This window comes from Miniopterus natalensis, chromosome 9 (assembly GCF_054644295.1).
Source record: "Miniopterus natalensis isolate mMinNat1 chromosome 9, mMinNat1.hap1, whole genome shotgun sequence".
NCBI lineage: Eukaryota > Metazoa > Chordata > Mammalia > Chiroptera > Miniopteridae > Miniopterus > Miniopterus natalensis.
Genome location: NC_142089.1, coordinates 54,878,599 through 54,896,730, shown reverse-complemented (window position 1 = coordinate 54,896,730; position 18,132 = coordinate 54,878,599).

The following is an 18,132-nucleotide window of genomic DNA, read 5'->3' as shown; positions in this document are numbered from 1 at the left end:
TTCCCACCCCCGCCTTCCCTCTGAGATCCCTCAGTCTGTTCCATGTTTCTATGTCTCTGGATCTATTTTGTTCATCAGTGTTCATCATATATAGTTCATTATATTCCACATATAAGTGAGATCATGTGATACTTGTCTTTCTCTGTCTGGTTTATTTCACTTAGCATCATAATCTCCAGTTGCTTCCACACTGTCCCAAAGGGTAAAAGATCCTTCTTTTTTACAGCTACATACATAGTATGTGCCTTCTAAAGGGTAGACATCTACTTAAAGGGCCAAACATATAATTTTAAGGGATAGACAAAATTGAAATGAGCAACTATGATTTAAAGAGACAATCTTTCAAACACAGAGCTTCTGAGAGAGAGAAAAAGGAGGAGGGGGGAACAAACAACATGGAAAAAGTATCCCTCAACCATTAGGTAATGAAGCAGAAAGGAAGAAAAATTTAGGGTCCTACAAAAAAAAGTAATTCAACAGTACTGATGAATTCACAATTCCTCCCCCACCACCAAAACAAACAAAAACCTGCTAAAGTATGTGAATTTTACTAGACCAATAGTAAAGAGCGCCACTTAACTAAGAACCATGTAAAACATTTCAACATCACAAAAATAAAAAACAGAACAATAAAATCCAAAAAAGACTATTGCAGAATGAATTTTCACACAAATCAACTGAGGAAACCCCCCCCCCAAAAAAAACCCATGAAGCAGAAGGAAACTTACATCCCATAATGAATTAAATATATTCTCAGAAGCATTTGAGGATATGAAAAACCACTTCAAGTCAAAATTCAAATACTGAGAATGCAAATGGACCAAAAAAAGGAGAAATGAAAAAAATAGTTGATTGAACCCAGGAAAGAAATGGAAAAAAATGATATCATCTCAGAAATAGAGAAGAAATTACAAAGTACCCAAGAAAAAACAGACTCAAAGATTTTATAAGGAACATTGAAGAAAGGCAAAAAGACAACTAAGAGAATGAAAATGACACAAAGGAAGACATAACATAGATTAGAGGAAAATAGTGGATGCAGAGGAGAGCAAAGAAGGGATAACATCCATATGATTGGAGTCCCTAAAGAAAAAAATGAAAACAAATCAAACACAACTGCTCTTTAAAATTCTAATCCAAGAAATTTTTCCAAAAACAGAAAAAGCTTCGAAAAGCTTATGAGGCACTTAGGAAAATTAATGCAAAATGACCAAAGCTGACCATATCTTAATAAAATGACTAGATTTCAAAGACTAAGATAAAATCCTCAAGACCTCCAGGCAAAAAGAACACATAATTTTTGTAAAAATTGGTTTTTTGTAGAATTAGTAATGGCAAAAGAGTTCAATTGGTGTCAGAGTTTTTAAAACCAACATACAAAGAAGGCAACAGTGGAGTAACATTTTTTAAAATTCAGTGAAAGAAATTGTGAACAAAATGATTTTATAGTGAAGCTGTCCTTGACAATATTAACAACTTAATAGAGCAAATAATAATTTTCAATATATAAAAACTTATGGAATTCTGAATCCATAAACTGCTCTTGAAGATTCTACTAAACAATAAGCTCTATCCAACAAAATCATGACTGGGAAAACTTCAATAAAAGGACTAGTACAAAGCATTTTAAAATATATAAATGTCCAAATAATACTAAAACAAAGGTGGGAATGGAAAGACTGCTGTATAGCTGTTGTGTATTGTGACAAAGTAGAAATGGTGCAACTAAACACTAGGAGGAGAAGGGAGAGAAGAGCAGATCTGCCTCCATTATCTTGTGGGCATTAGGTAAATGTCAAATGGTCAAAATCCTGATTTGGGGAGAAAAGTTAGTAAAATAGGTAAATCACTAACTAACTTGATCCCAGAGAAGGCAAAATGTACGGATATGGTTTTTTAATTTAAAAAAAAAAAAAAAAAGGAAATGAGAAAAAGAAAATAACCATTGAAACAGAAAGACATGTTTTAAAGCATAACAGGCTAAGTTGCAGATCTCTATGCAGATAAACTGAAAAACCTAGATTAAATGGATAATTTCCTAGGGTCAGAAAGTTTAAACAGATCAATCTCCATGTAAGAAATAGAGACGTTTCTTAAAGAACTCCCCCATGGAAAAAAAATCACCAAGCACAGATAATTCCACAGGGGAATTATAATATTCGTACTTAAACAGATAAAGACTGTACAAAGACATAAACCTACAGAGCAAGAATACTCATGAATATCACTGCAAAAATTCTAAACCAAATATATTCACAAACATAACCCAATACACATCCCTTCAACACTAGTAAAAGCCTATCTAGCTTCATGCTTGGCATTCTCTCTAGAGCACGCTTCCCTAACAGTAAACCTCCTCATTTAGTATCATTTGCAATCTAGAAAAGCTGAGAATTTCCCAAATTATCAAGTGCTGGTTCCTTTTTGCTTAACAATTCTTTTCTCAGTTTATCATTTTCCTCTTTCATTTTACTATAAATCAACAAGAAGAAACCAACCTGCACCAGAATACCTCACTTAGAAATCTCCTGAGCTAAATATCCAGGTTCATTTCTTACAAATGTTGTTTTAAACACAACTGTAGGACACAGTTCAGGTAACTTTTCTCCCACTATATAACAAAGATCATCTTTCTTCCAGTGTCCAATATCATGCTCCTCATTTCCTTCTGAGAGCTCACCAAAAGTGTTTTTAACATTTGTATTTCTACCAAGAGTCTGATTAAAACAATCCAGGCTTTTTCTATCATGTACCTCAAAATTCTTACAGCTTCTTACCCATTTTCTAATTTTAAAACTGCTTCCACATTTTAGTTATTTGTTATGGAAGCACCTCACTTCCCAGTACCAAACTCCCCATCAGTTTTCGGTGGCCACTCTTACAAATTATTACAAACTTGGTGGCTCAAAACAACAATAATTTATTCTCTCATAGTTCTGGAAGTGAGAAATCTGAAATCAAGGTTTTAGATTCTCTCACATGCCTTCTATAAGCTCTAGGAAGATCCATTCCTTGCCTCTTCCAGCTTCTGGTGACTGCCGGCACTCCTTGGTTTATGGCCATATCACTCCAATCCCTGCTTCCATTGTGCTGGATTCCTCACATTGCCTTCTCCTCTATATATGTGTCTAATCTCACTCTACCTCTCTCTTATAACCACATTTGTGATGATATTGAGGACTAGCTTGGATAATCCTTATCTGAAGATCTTCAATTTAATTACATCTGTAAAGAAATGTATCATATAATGTAACACTTACAGATTCTGAGGATTAGGCTCTGATAGCCATTATTCAGCCTACTACATACACATAATAAGATTTAAAAAAAAATCACACAGCCATCTCCGTAGACACTGAGAAAACATTTGACAAAATTTAACACATATTCTTATTAAAACTACTTCAATATATAGAAACTGAAGTATACTTTCTCAACATGATGAGCAGTCTAAAGCCAGTATTTTATTTAATGGAGAAACACTAAGTCATTTCCACTAAGATCGGGAACAAGACCCAAATGTTCACTATCTCTGCTATTATTAGAGGTATTAGTCAATGCAATTAGACAAGAGAAATAAATTAGAGGCATAAGAATGATTAAAGAAGAAGGAAAGCTGTATTTGTGAATGATATGATAATATACCTGGAAAACCCAAGAGAATCAATAACAAAACTAACCAAACAATGAAAGAATTTATTGAAGTAGCAGTATATAAAATTAACATACAAAAATTAATAGCCTTTATATAAACAAACAATAAATAGTAGATATAATGATAGAGAAAACCCTATTTACCACAGCATCAAAATGTAGTAAATACTTATGAGTAGCTTGGCCTGTGTGGTTCAGTGGTTGAGCATCTACCAATGAACCTGTAGGTCATGGTTCACTTCCCTGTCAGTGTACATGGTCTTGCTTCAGGCTCAGTCTCCAGTAGGGGGTATGCAGGAGGCAGATAATTGATGATTCTCTCTCGTCATTGACGTTTCTGTCTCTCCCTCTTCCTTCTCTCTGAAATCAATAAAAACATATTTTTAAAATATTTATGAGTAAATTTAACAAGCAAAATATGCAAACCTGTACTAAGAAAAAAAATTAAATGCTCTGGACACCAAATGCTTGAATAAATAAATAGGCACCTCCCATTCTTAGATAGGCTTATAGCATTATAAAATATCAGTTCTCCCTAAACTAATTTAGAAATTTAACATAATTACAATAAAATATCAACAAGCTGTGTTCTGGAGTTAGACAATTTGATACTAATGCTACTATGAGAAAAAAATGCAATAATGGGTAGAAAAACACTAAACAATAAAAAATGTGTATGGTGACTAGTCTTACCAGAAAGTAAGATATTCTATAAAGCATGATAATTAAAATAGTATGGTGCTGGACCATAAACAGAGAAATAGACAAATAGACTAATGGAACAGAATAGTCCAGAATTAGACCCAAATATATGTGGAAATTTAGTGTATGATAAAATTGCATCTTAAATCACTGGGGTAAAGATGAGCTTTTTAATAAATCATTCTGGAATAAGTAGGTAGTCATTTGGAAAAAAATAAAATACAATAGAATAAACTCTAAGTAGATCTAAACTGAAATACAGTATAGAGGAAAACATGGCTAAATTATTTTTTAACCTTGGTAAGAAAAGACTTTCCAACTATCATTTAAAAATCCAGAGACAATTTTTAAAATTGATAAATTTGACTACATACAAATTAGAATTTTTTCAAGGCAAAAACAAAACAAAACAAAAAAACACCATAAAGGAAGTCAAAGGACACCTGACAAAATGGGGAGGAAATATTTTAATATATACTAGAGGAAAAAGGGCTAATATTCCCATGTATAAATAAATCTTAAAAATTGAGGGACAAAGGACCAAAATCCTGATAGAAAAATGAGGGAAAGACATAAACAGATAATTCACACAAAAAAAGAGGTATAAAAATGGCTCTCAAACATGTGAAAAACCTGCTCAAACTCACTAATAACTAAAGAAATCTGTTTCTTACCTATCATACCGGCAAAATTTTAAAGCGAATACTTTCTATACATAAAAGTCTTTGGTTAAGCTATGGAGAAATAGGCACTTCCATAAATTCCTGGAGGGAATAACTCTTCCAGAGGGACATTTGGCAATGTCTAACAAATTGCAAATACATTTTCTTTTCTTTTTGACTAGCAATCCCACTTCTAGGGATATATCTTCAACAATACAAAAATACGTATGCACAGACTTATTCATTGCTGCATTGTTTGTAATTTCAAAACACTGGAGACAACTTAAATACTCGAATGGGGAAGACTACTTGATAAATTCTTATTTACTCATAATGGAGTACTACACAACTGTAAAAACAAACAAGGAAAACTATGACCTATACAGGGTGTCCCCAAAACGTGTATACTCACTTTAACAGCTGATAGCTCAATTTTGAAAATTAAACGTATTTTAACAAATACTGCCTTTATAATTATTCAAAGTGTGTGTATAAATTTTTTGGGACACCCTATATTAAGTGAAAAAAAGGGAAAGCCCTAAAGAGCATCTACAGAATGTGATCCCTTGTATAAAAACTTAGATATTAAAAAGTACACAGGTGTTTGCTCCTTTATGCAAATGAAATTCAGAGGATAAACAAGATTTGAGTAAACCCAAAATATCTCCCTCAAAAGACTTATCAACACAAAGGGAAACACAGTAGCTTTATGGTGGAGAAATCATCAGACACCAGCCTAAGCGATCAAGGTAAGCATCACCAGCAGTGAGACATAGCAGCATCATGAAGCCCCTCACATGATGTGCTGACAAGGGTCACAGTTTCATTTCTGTGGTATTCTTGCCAAAACTGCATAGTCTTAGCCCAATCGTGAGAAAAGACTTGACAAACCTATATTAAAGGACATTCTACTAAACTACTGATGACGACTCTTCAAAAAGTGCCGAAGTCATGAAGACAAGGAAAGATGAACTGTCACAGATTGCAGGTGAAAAGCAATGCGGGGTACTGGAAAGGATCCTGGAACTGGAAAATGATATTTGCAGGAAAATTAGTGAATTTTGAATGAAGTCTGTAGTTTAGTTAATAATAACGTACTAATGTTCATTTCCTGCTCTTAATCATGATAATATGGTGATGAGAGATGTTAAGGTAAGTAGAAGCAGAGTGAGGAATATAAAGAAACACTTTATAGTACTTTTGCAACATTTTATAAGTCTAAAATTAGTTCAAAATGTTGTTTTAAAGCCATAAATTCATTCATTCATTCATTCATTCAACGTATCTCTTAACTTCTATTAAGCGTTTCCTGGAAACCTCCACCATGCCACAACTCTTCTATAAAAGTTTGAAAACATTTCTAAAACCACATACCACTAATCTTAAAATCACAGGGATCAAAAGGACAGGTGGCCAGATTAGTGAGGAAGAGGAGAGAGCAGGATGGGGCACCAGAGAAAATGGAGCATCTGCAGGAGAGATTTTTAAATGACCTCTTTTATGCTGCTAAATTTATTCATAACCTGGAATGGGTGACAACCATCACAAGACAAAAACTCATCAGGTAAATTCAAGGACTTAAAAAAAAAAAATCCATCTAACCACCTCCTGTCCAAAACATTCAAGCTTAACCTTTCTCCTGAAAATGCAATCTGCTCCTTACACCCTGCCCGCATACCAGACTCTGAGACCTAGATTGTCACGGGAGCAGAACCATCACCTTGTCCTGATTCAATAGGTTCTTGGTACATTATCAGCTTGAAATCCTAGGGGTATGTGGAGATGTGCCTATTTATTGCTGAAGGAGTTCACACACAATTTATGTCCTTCCCATAACTTTGTCCTTAAAAGCTATTTTTGGAATCCATTTCAATTACAGTTTTCCAACAACCATATGAGGAGGTGACTATTGTTTCTTCATATTAGAAGTAAAAGAAATGAGGAAGATCTAAAAACAGTTCATTGAGGTGATCACAATTTAAACATGGTGAAAAAAAGATAGCAACAAACCTAATATTTCCAGCTACTGCACCCTCTTTTCGGTCTAGCAGACTGAATTGCTCTGTGCACGGAGCTAGTGGCCACAGGTAATCCAGCTGACACAGCTGTAGCCATTACATTCACAAGGTAGTGATGTACTTTGAATTCTTTAGCTCTTCTTTTCGGTCCCATCAAAACCGCAGTGTAGCCCTAGCAGGTTTGGCTCAGTGATTAGAGCATTGGCCCAAGGACTGAAGGGTCTTGTGTTCAATTCAGGCCAAGGTCACATACCTTGGTTGCAGGCTCAATCCCAGGCCCCGGTCAGGGCATGTGCGGGAGGCAACCAATCAATGCATCTCTCTCACATTGAGGTTTCTCTCTCTCTCCCTTCCACTCTCTCTGAAAAGCAAGGGAAAAAATATCCTCCAGTGAGGGTTAAAAAAAACATATTGTAACATCAGTAGGATAGATATTTCCTTTAATAATGAATGTTTGGTGCCCTCCCAAAATTTATATGTTGAAATCCTAACCCATAAGGGAGGATGAGCCTTAGGAGGTGATTAGGCCATAAGGGTGGAAGTCTCCTGAATAGGATTAGTGCCCTAACAAAAGAGGCTCCAGAGAGCACCTTCCCTCCCTTCTACCATGTAGGACACAGCCAGAGTTGAAAAGCCTGGGTCCCAAAAGAGAGCCTTCACCCAACCATGCCAGCACCCAGATCCAAACTTCCAGCTTCCAGAATAGTAAAAAATACATTTTGTTGTTCATAAGCTACCCCGTTTATGGCATTTTTTAAAATAGCGGCCTTAATGGACTAAGGTGAATGATAGCACCATACCATTCAGTAACACTTTAAACTGAATAAAGCCCCTCTCTTTGCATTACCTTACTTAGGTCCCACTAAAGGAAGAATATGGGGTAATATTATCCCCCACTTTCTAGAGAACTGAGCTCAGAGATGGACTGATCCTAAGTCACTCAGCTAGTGAGAGGAGACGTGGGACTTGAGATCAATCTTCTGAGTCATAATCCAGTAAGCTTCTGCCACGATACCAAAACTGTGGACCAAAATGAAGAGAAATTAGAGTTTCTGACTACGACTACAGAAATGAGCCCAGGTGTGACTTTGCACTGAAAGGAAATCTAATGGGGTCACTCTGCTTAACTGCTTTAGCCATGCTGCTGTCCCCGTGGGGCCAGGTGGAAATAGAACAGGGTCACAGGTCGCACCAGTAAGAGCAGCACCTGATGGGTCCTGGGGCTAGGACGGGAGCAGCTTTCTGTGGGGTGCCTGTGGTTCACTTAGGAACCGGTCCCCGGACGTTAGGACCGCCAGATAGGATGCACTTTAATTCATTAATTAAAAGCTCAGAAGGAATCATTAGGTGTTTGAGGTAGGAGATGATTAGGCTTAGGGCGGCTCCCATTATAAAAAAAAAAAAAAAGTTTGGGGTGTTTTGTTTTTACTGCTTTACTTCTAGCCCTAGTGTGTTGCTGACAGGCGCGGGTACGCTGCTCCCGCCTCCCCGAGGCTTCTGCCGTTCCAAGGCCTTTTCCTCCAGGGCGGCAGGGATTTGCAGTGGCCTCCGTTTGCTTTGATGTGGCTGTATCTGGGGGAAGCCTTCAAGTGTGCAAAGCGGCACGCTGATAAATAGTGGAGTGTGGAACCACACCGGGTCCCAGTGCTGAAGGTCACGAGGAAGAGACCAAAACCAGTAAACTCGGGGATGTTTGGCCCTGAACTTGTAAATCCAAACAATCTCACAGTTATGAAATGGAAAGTTTGTGGGGAAAAACAAATGCTTTGGTTATTACAGTGTTACTACATTCATAAAATATATTTCACTGGGGGGGAGTTTACACAGGGGGTAATGAGATTTTTGCTTTATACATTATTTATAACCGCTTAATCCAGGTACTGTGGGTTATTTTTTTATTCCTTCGTTTTCACAGCTACAAAACACTTCAGTATTTCTAATTTATTTCTGCTTACAATACAGATGTTCTCAATTGTGTTTCTAACTACATTTCAGCCGTTATGATCGAGTTTATTTGTTTGTGTCAGCACACAAGTGGGGTCGAATGTGCAGTACACCATAGTGAGGCCTCAGGAAGCCTGTACAAAGGCTTCTCGTGCTTTAGTTAACAGCAAATAAACCCCCTCCCTGGCTCTATCTTTACCATCGGTGGTTTTAATCTTCGGGTAATTCCCTCATAGTTGGGTGAGCAGAGCGACAGCCCTCTCTCGGCGCAGAAAGTTTGCACGCCTTAAATCAGCACTTTTCAAGATGCCCATTTGGAAGCAACATTTGGAGAACATTTGGGTTATGTCCTCTAACTGAATTTCCAAGCTGTTGGTAACGGACTAAAGAAAATGCAGTCTGTACTGAATCTTAAGAAAGCGAGAGTGTCAGAGCCTTGAAGGTCATGTGTAAATATTGACATTTTAATTTTATTAGCATACCAAAGTGGAGCCCTCCAGTTGCTTATCTTGCCATAAAAACTCACCCATTTGCACCGCCCTGCCGATTGTGGGGGAAAGACCTGATCTGAGCAGCCCAGGGTGCTCTTCTCTATCTTTGCTAACAAGGCTGAGTTTTGTTTGTGCAAAATCTGAGTCAGAGGGGCGTTCCTCCCCTCTCATCTCCACCACGGACTGATGCACCTGATTAGATAACAGAAATCTGTGGGCTGCATGTTCCTGTAGTGACATGAAAGCTAAGATGCAAAAACATTCAGGGAAAACAGCCTCCCACTCATTCACAGAGTCAAGTCAGGTGTTTCCAACTAAAGTTATTTGGGGAACCAATAAGTGGCTGATTTGGCCACGGCACTCTTCTGTGTGTCCTCAGAAGAGGCATGAGGAAGCAGTGCCAGCTCAGTCCTCGGACTCTATCTTTCTCACAAACAGGGACTCCACCTGCGTGGCTTAATTTAGTCAGGGTTGAATTCTAAAGGTGAGTTGCAAGTGACAGCCTGATCTCCGCACCAAGAACAGTTGTTAGGGCTCCCCACACCCTTAACACGTTCACCAAGACACTTGAGTGTTGACCTACAAAACAGCATTATTTTCTTGTACCAAAGCTTATGCACAGAACAGCCTGGCAGTTTGATAACATGCTAGAATCATTTCCCTCCTGGGGCTCAGCGCATGGAAATGCAGGTCCAGGAAAAAGGAGGGGCTAGTGAATGACACATGGAGGAACCAGGGCCACTTCAAATGGTCTCTGACCTAAAAGGTTTTTTCTAAGTGAAAAGAAGAAAACTGAATGCAGGAACAAAATGACCTTTTAATTCTCCATAACTCAAGCTCCTTGACTTACCTCAAAATTGGAGGAAATGGTATAAAAGACAGATACCATTTTCTGCCCTCTCCTTTTGAGTTTTGAAAAGTGCTCCTCAAACATAGATGTTCTAGCCTCAGTGCCCAAATAAATGTCATGATGTACAACTCACACTATAACTGCAAAGCTGTCACCCTCCTCTACTCTAGCTTTAAAAATCTTGACTAGTTCAACTATGAAACAGTGCAATAGATTAAAGCAGCTCTCACACATGCATTGTTTGTTTTGTTTTTTGTTTTGAAGCGGTACTGAGTGGACAGAGTCAGCCCCATTCAAAATTCCCACACAGGCAAAATGTGTGCCCGGTGGCCCTCCCCTCCTCCCTCTGTGCTTTCCTCTGGCTCCTTAGCAACCTCCCCTTCATTTCATTGAACAACGTCAAGGTTCTTCCAGCTCCACTGGTCCCTTTGAGCCCTTGGAAAACAAAGCCAATAACTAAGTTGGATATTTGTCTGTGTGAATTGGTTTTGTGATTTGTACAAAACAAGAGAAATTCTGTTTTAAAGAAAGGAAAGCCAAAGGAATTAATTTTTAGAGCTGGAATGTCAGACACCATGACACCTGAATAAAATATAATTTGGGGCAGGGGAGTGTATTCTTTAAAACATCTTTAAAGTTGATAAGCCAGTCAAGTCAGTACCTGTCAGGCAGACCTGGTAAATTTCAGGACAGGGCACTCCCCCAAACCCTTGCACACACCTTCCCACTGTAAATTTTTAGGCATAGTGTATAATATCTCTACCTACCTACTCAGAATCTAATACTAATTGGTTCTACTCAACCTAACACTAGATACCTGAATACCTGAATTAAATTGACAGACTTTGGCTGTTCTGGTTACTCTCAAGATTCTATTGCCTTTCAGCCCCTCTAACAGTCCCCCCCCAAAAAGAGTAAAGCAGTGCTTAAAAATATTTCCAGAATGAATAAAGGGAATGAGAGAGTTTCTTTACAACATCTAGGTTAAAATTACACAATTCATCGTCTTTATAAATAATTCGGATACTCTGGTAAGCCCTCATTTGTTTCAGCCTAAAGTCTATGATGCCTTCTTTCTAGTTTGGTCTCCTCCACACACTTGAACCAATAGAGGTGGGAGGGGAAAACAAGATGACTTGTTTTATTTGAGCTTGTGAAAATGATGGCTTGTATCAAGTTCAATGTCGTAAGTTTTCTTCCACAAGAAGGAGGAGCATACTTCTCAGTGAGCGGTAGTTCTTTATTACACAGAAATGGTTCCCAATTCTCAGCAGATAGAGCATTTGAGGAAACGGGGGTATACTCCCAAGTCGCAAGGAATAATGTGACGGTCAATATGATTGACTGTTGTAAGCTTTCATAGCTTGTTTTAGACTGAGGTCCTGAAAGACGGGGGAAAAACAGTGCCTGCTGGCCAAGGGAAGCCATTGCTCCAGAAGTAACATAAGCATCCCAAACCAGGACAACCATCATTTTCAGTATTATTAATAAAAATAAGGTAGTAAGATTAAGACACTTAGGCTGTTTACTGGATTCAGAAAACATTCCCCCTCCCCTCAAAAAAGGGAAATTTTCAATTTTCCAGAAAGTTTGAAATCTATAATTGTCCAGTATAATTTCTGGGCGTGTGGGAAGATAATATTTTTATTATCATTGAATTAGTGCATCTCGATCAGTGTGCATATCAGAAGCACCTGCGGAGTTGCATGGGGTTTTGTCTTTTTGTTTGTTTATTTGCTTGCTTACTTGTTTGTTTTCAAAATATGTTTTAGTATTCCACCACAAATCTATAATGAAATTGAATTTCACAGTCTGTGTCAAAGAAACGTGTACCTTGGAAAATCCCCCATGTAAATTCTGAGATTGACTCTGAATTCAATGACACAAACATAAACCGTTTAACTCTACCTTTGAATGTTGGAATTACTAATTTTCAGATTTAAAACCCATGCCTTCTTAATTTGATACATGGGGCCAAGGAAAGGAGAGAGAATTTAAATGCTGAAACAACTCTGACAAAAGTGAACACAAGATTAAGAAATTTAGAACCCAAACTACAAAGAGCACAGAACTTCCCTTGTCTTCTTTTACTCTGCTCTCTCTTGTCTCTTCTCTCAGTATGGCTCCCAGGCCCGGCTCTGCCTACTCTGTAAAGGTTTTCATCCCATAGTTCTCATACCTCTCTGCCTGCATATTTGCCTAAGTGATCTCACCTATCTCCTTGGCTCCAACCCCACATATATTTGACTCACAAATTAATCTGTTCAGGCTACTGTAACAAAGTACCACAGGTTGGGCGGCTTAAACAACAAGCATTTATTTTCTCACAGTTCTGGGGTCTAGAAATCTGAGTTAAGAAGTTGGCAGGCCTCCGTCCTTGGCTTCTAGATGACCATTCTCTTCCCATGTCTTCACATGGCCTTTCCTCTGTGTGTCTTTGAGTCCTAATTTCCTTGTCTTGTAAGGACAGCAGCTGTATCGGAATAGGGCCTAACTTAATAATCTCATTTTAATGTTTTACCTCTTTAATGACTCTGTCTCCAAAGGCAGTCACATTCTAAAGTATTGAGGGGTTATAACTTAAACATATGAATTTCAGGAGACTACCATTCAGTGCATAGCTACTCTAAACTCTATAACTCTAGATCTATATGATGACTGGCTTATGTCTTTGAAGAACCCTTACATGAAAACAAGGGACAAGAGATCTGTGCTGCTTAAAAGATCATAAAAATTACCAAATATTGAAAGTATCGGCCCAACATAAAGGCAGAATTATGTGACAGTGAGAGGGGTCTGGTTATCATGGGCTATATCCCCTGAGAGTATGTCCCTGCATCACAAAAAGGGCACAGCAGAGGCTGGCTTCAGGGAAGTTAACATGAGCTTCCCAGGTCCTTTTCTGCCTTTAATTTGATTATTTTAATGAAGGAACCTAAACTCACAGGGATTAAATTAAGATGACAGAAATAAAGCAGTAGAAAATCTAAAAAGCATATGCATAGATGTGTTTATAAATGTAACATAACCAGATATGAGAAAATGATTTTTTGGAGCTTATGTTCTCCCTGGGGTAACACAATGGGAAGCAAAGTAAAGGTGTGAGCCATTTCAAAAATGTTGAGGCCTGGGGTAAAGCTGGCAGGTAAGATAGAGCTAAACTAACTCAGAAGTATCTTTCCCAAGAGAAAATTATCATTCAACAAGTGGATGTCCATGACAGTTTAAAAGGAGGTTTTTCCAAAGAAATCACAAAGGTCAGAATCCAGATGATTTGACATCAACAAATCGCTCTAAGCATTGACTTGTAAAGCATGTGCACAAAGGCCACTCCAGAGGCCATCTAGTGACGTGTGTCACCATCAATGGACCAGTTGTTGGAAGAGCCTGACTCCAAGTCCAATTCCTCTGTATACTAGTCAGGTGGCCTAAAGTATGCCATTATCTTTTCTGAGCTTAAATTTCCTCATGTGTAAAATAGGAATAATATTTATCTTGACAGCAAGTTGAGAAATTTGATGAGATCATGTAATTTAACTATGAATTTAACCATAAATTTTATTCAATGTAACTGTGAATTGTAGCACATTATTTAAATATATGGTATTAGCATGTTTTTCTCCTTGCCCAAGGCAATTGCCAGTACTGTACTATAAATGCAAGTGATCTCCCTAATAGATGGAACATGAAAGGTTGTTAGGGGCACTCTTTGACAATCCAACTCATTTGGAAAGATGCAGACTTCCTAGTTATAACAGAGAAAAAAATAGGAAAGACATTCATGTTCCAAAAGACTGCAAAGAGATGGGAATAAAAACCAGAAGCTGAAGAATATGAGAAAGTGAAGAAATTCTACACATCGAAGGGGAAGTGGTCTTGAGGTTCTTTTCATAGATACTAGCTCCAAACCTGACTGTGCATGAAACTTTATCCAAAGTGCTTATAAAAATGCTTACTCCTTCCCTGGCAATGCTCTGCACCACCACCACTACCACTAACCCCCACCCTCCCCGGATATTGTGATCAGTAGACAACCCTTTGAAAAACATTCTCCTGGAGGGTGAATGCAGACCCTCAGAAGAAGCATCTCATGCTTTATACAGCACTGTGGAAGCTTTGCAGCGTTCACCTAGCCTGGGGTCCACGGATAGCATCTAGGGCTCACTTGGGGTTTCTTTAGTATCCCTATCTGTTACCTCCATCTGCCTACCTCCAAAATATGCCAAAATAAGTATTCAAGCTAAGCAAAAATGTGCTTTCTAGACAAATCAGTTTTAAGAAAAAGCCCCTGATCCTCCCCCATTTCCAGATTGCCATGGTAAACCCCTCTATTTAGGAATTTGGGGGTTGCCAACTGCCCAGAAGGATGAGAGCTATGCAGTGTGATAATGTTAAGTCCCTGCTGAGCTGTGCGATGCTGTGTGGAATCGCCTTGGTTTATCAATGGTTTTTCTCCTGGCACATTTAGCTCAGATGGAACAGAGCGCCCATGAGGCTTCTCACCCATCTCACTCAACCCACCATTGTTTCTAGCAGTTTAAAATAGAACAAGTGAAACAGCCAACACCCAAATCTGGAATATATCTCTAAAGACCCTGAAGTCCTAAGTAAGAAACAGACATTTGTGGGAATTTTGATCTCTTTTTATATCCTGCTTATCACTGTCACTGAGTGAAAAGCAGGACAGGGTTTTTTAGGTTATTATCACCTGCCCTTGACATGCTGGACTCACCTGCTGCATCCCCGGATCATGCCCAGTCGATTGTGTAGCCATGGCCACAGGCAATCTGGAGGTTCTCCACTCACAGGCTGACTCACCCGAATCCGGGAAAATACTTGAATCAGTGAGGAGCACCTTTATCAGCGAGGGATGCTTCAAGGCAGACTCTTGTATACCACCCTATTTCTCTCTACTAAGAAGTGTACTTGTAACCTGATCAGTAGAGTACATGGAGCACTCTCTTTTATAATAGTTTTGCAGGAATCAATACAGTGTAACCAAATTGGTGTCAATAGGTTAGATTCCTTATTTGTCATTATTGAGACTTTTCATTTCTTCATTGAAAAAGTATTGGTTTACATCATGACATTTGACTTTTGGCACAAGAGCTTTCACAGAAACTGATTTTTTAAATGCATCTTTGATAGCCTGACAGCCTCACTGTTGAAAAATCTAAGTCAAGACTGCAAGGCAAGCTGAAGATGGGTAATATGGAAAGGTATCAGGGAAACTGAGGACAACATATTAAGTATACAAATATATGTTTGCCAAAAGCCAGAAGAACAAATGGAGCAGCCAGTCATAAAAAGTGGGCAAATACATTTTGACTTACATTTTTAAAAGTACCCAGTGACCCAATATCTTTCCCATTAAAAAAATGTGTAGCCACTATTCAAGGGGAAAACGTGTGTATGTGTGTAGTACATTAAGACAAGTGTTCTCCTTCAGTTTCTGAGCCTCATAAGCAATCATCTGCACCATCTTTCCATTTGTGCAAGGTTTCACAGTCTACAGGGCACTTTCACAAATGTTATTTGTTCATCCAACATTTATTTAGTTCTTCCTCTCTGCTAAGCATTGTACTAGACACTAGAGATACAAATATGAAGAAATAGTACTCACTTTCAAGAAGTCCATAGAAGCAATCTCCTACCCTGAACAAATTTAAGGAAGGGAAAGTCTGCAAAGATCAAAATGGGACAATGATTTTTTAACGTGCAATTTTCTCCTACAGTTTCAAAATCCTGGTAATGACAAAGGAGAAAAAGATCACCAATTTCACAGTATTTTGAAAAAGCCATTTCGCTGCTTCTCATTCATTAGATTGTTGCTAATCATTTGAGAGTTTCATGCAGTTTAAGAGGGCATCTCCCCTAAGCCTCTCCGTAAGTTTCTAGGGGCTCCCTGAGAACTAAGGACATTTCTATTTGCCACATCCTGGATTGAAAGAGGGTGGTTTTCTTTCTCCCTGATCTTAATAGTTCAGGTATTAAGTTTACAAGTAAACCTTGAGTATATCAATTTAAAAATTAACAGTCATCTGTGATGAGCCATGCACTGTGATAGGAATAACAACAGAGAAAGAAAAGCATATCCCTGACCACAAGAAGCGCAGGAGGGGAGAAATACCTATAAAAAGCTAAGTAAAATCCCCAATAAAGGTAAGGGCAGTGCCCTAGGGTAGACTTTTTCAGCTAGCTAACCTTCTTAGTCCTCTCACTAATGTCCTCGCCATTCTACAAGTGGTGGACACTAGGCACTGGTTTTATTTAAATTATTCAGAATAGTCTGGAATGGGTTATGAAATTATGTCCTCTGAGCCCTTTAGAAAATAAGCCAGCTTAATTTCACTGAAAAAGAAAATCACATCACATTAATCTTATTTTGGTGGGAATATTAAATTAGGTGACTAGAGAGATCTAGTGAATCATGAGTTGAACAAGAATCCTGGGAAGGTCTTAAAATTTCCTGATGATCAAGTTGAACAATAATTTCTACCAAATGATACTATAACAAGATGAATTCAAAATAATTAAACTACAGTGTCCTAAGGGCGCTGCTAGTCAACCCTGAAGAAATTTTCTAAAGACATTCTTTAGGCCTATGCCCTTAGTCCTGTATTATTTAACTTGTTGCACAATCTGGATGAAGACGTAGGATTTGTGCTCTACCGAAACTTCGATGAATTAAAAAAATCTCAGAACATGGCAAATAACTGGCACTGTGCCTGGCCCATGATAAACATATTTTTGAAAGTTTTTTGAATGAATGAATTGCACAGATTTGAAAGAAAACCTAATACTAAAAAGATCACATAATGTAAGGTTCTACACCAGAATCTAAATTTAAATACCAAATTACAACAAAGGAGGAAAGATATTACTGAGCAGTTTGATTGGGTAGCAATTTACCCCCCTCAAAAAAAGGTAAAACAGAAACAAAAATATATAATACTCTAATTGGTTGCATCAACAGATGTATAGAACCTAGAATGAAGGAGACAGTTTGCTTTGCACTATCAGGCCATATTTTGCTCAATTCTGGATACTACACACTAAACTAACTTAGAGAAAAATAGGGGATAAGTAGGTTAAACATCATGTCATGTGAGAAATAATTTATTATGTATGATTATCTTCATAATCATGAAAAGAAAGTGCCAAGGGCCTCACATGTGTTTTCTCATTAAGTTCTCGCAACATGTTTGCCTGTGAGGCAAGTACTATTATTTTCTCCATTTCAAAAATAAGAAAGTAAAGGCTGAGAGAGGCCAGGCAGTTTGCCCAAAGTAAGAGAAGTGAGAGGTGAGGGCAGCCACGAATCTCAACAAGGCTTCTCTGGCTCTAGAGCTCACACACTTAAGAAGAGGAGACAAATAATAGAAAGACACAGGACTGGAGCATATTAATACTGGCTTCAAGAAAGCCCTAGAATCAAAGAATAGAAGTTACTGGGAAAATTGGCTCATTATATTTAAAAAATGAATAACAACTCTGTTAGGTGTCTCACACAGATTCCCTCCCATGCTTTTCCACACCATTTCAAACCAAATTGGCCATTTCCTTGAATGAGAGCGATTATATTAATTGCCAGGAGTTTCCTGTTGTCTGTCTATAAGGGCTCACAGTTCAAACTTTTAAGATGGTGTGCTTCTGTTGGCCACATTTCTATGTCTATCTTTCTGTTCCTATTAACTACTGCACAGATCTGAGTGATGCAAGGATCAAAGATGTTTAGCTTTGACGTTACAAAATAAACTATCTCTAGATGCCCCCGAAAACCAGAAATTGCTCCTTCCCTCAGTGACACC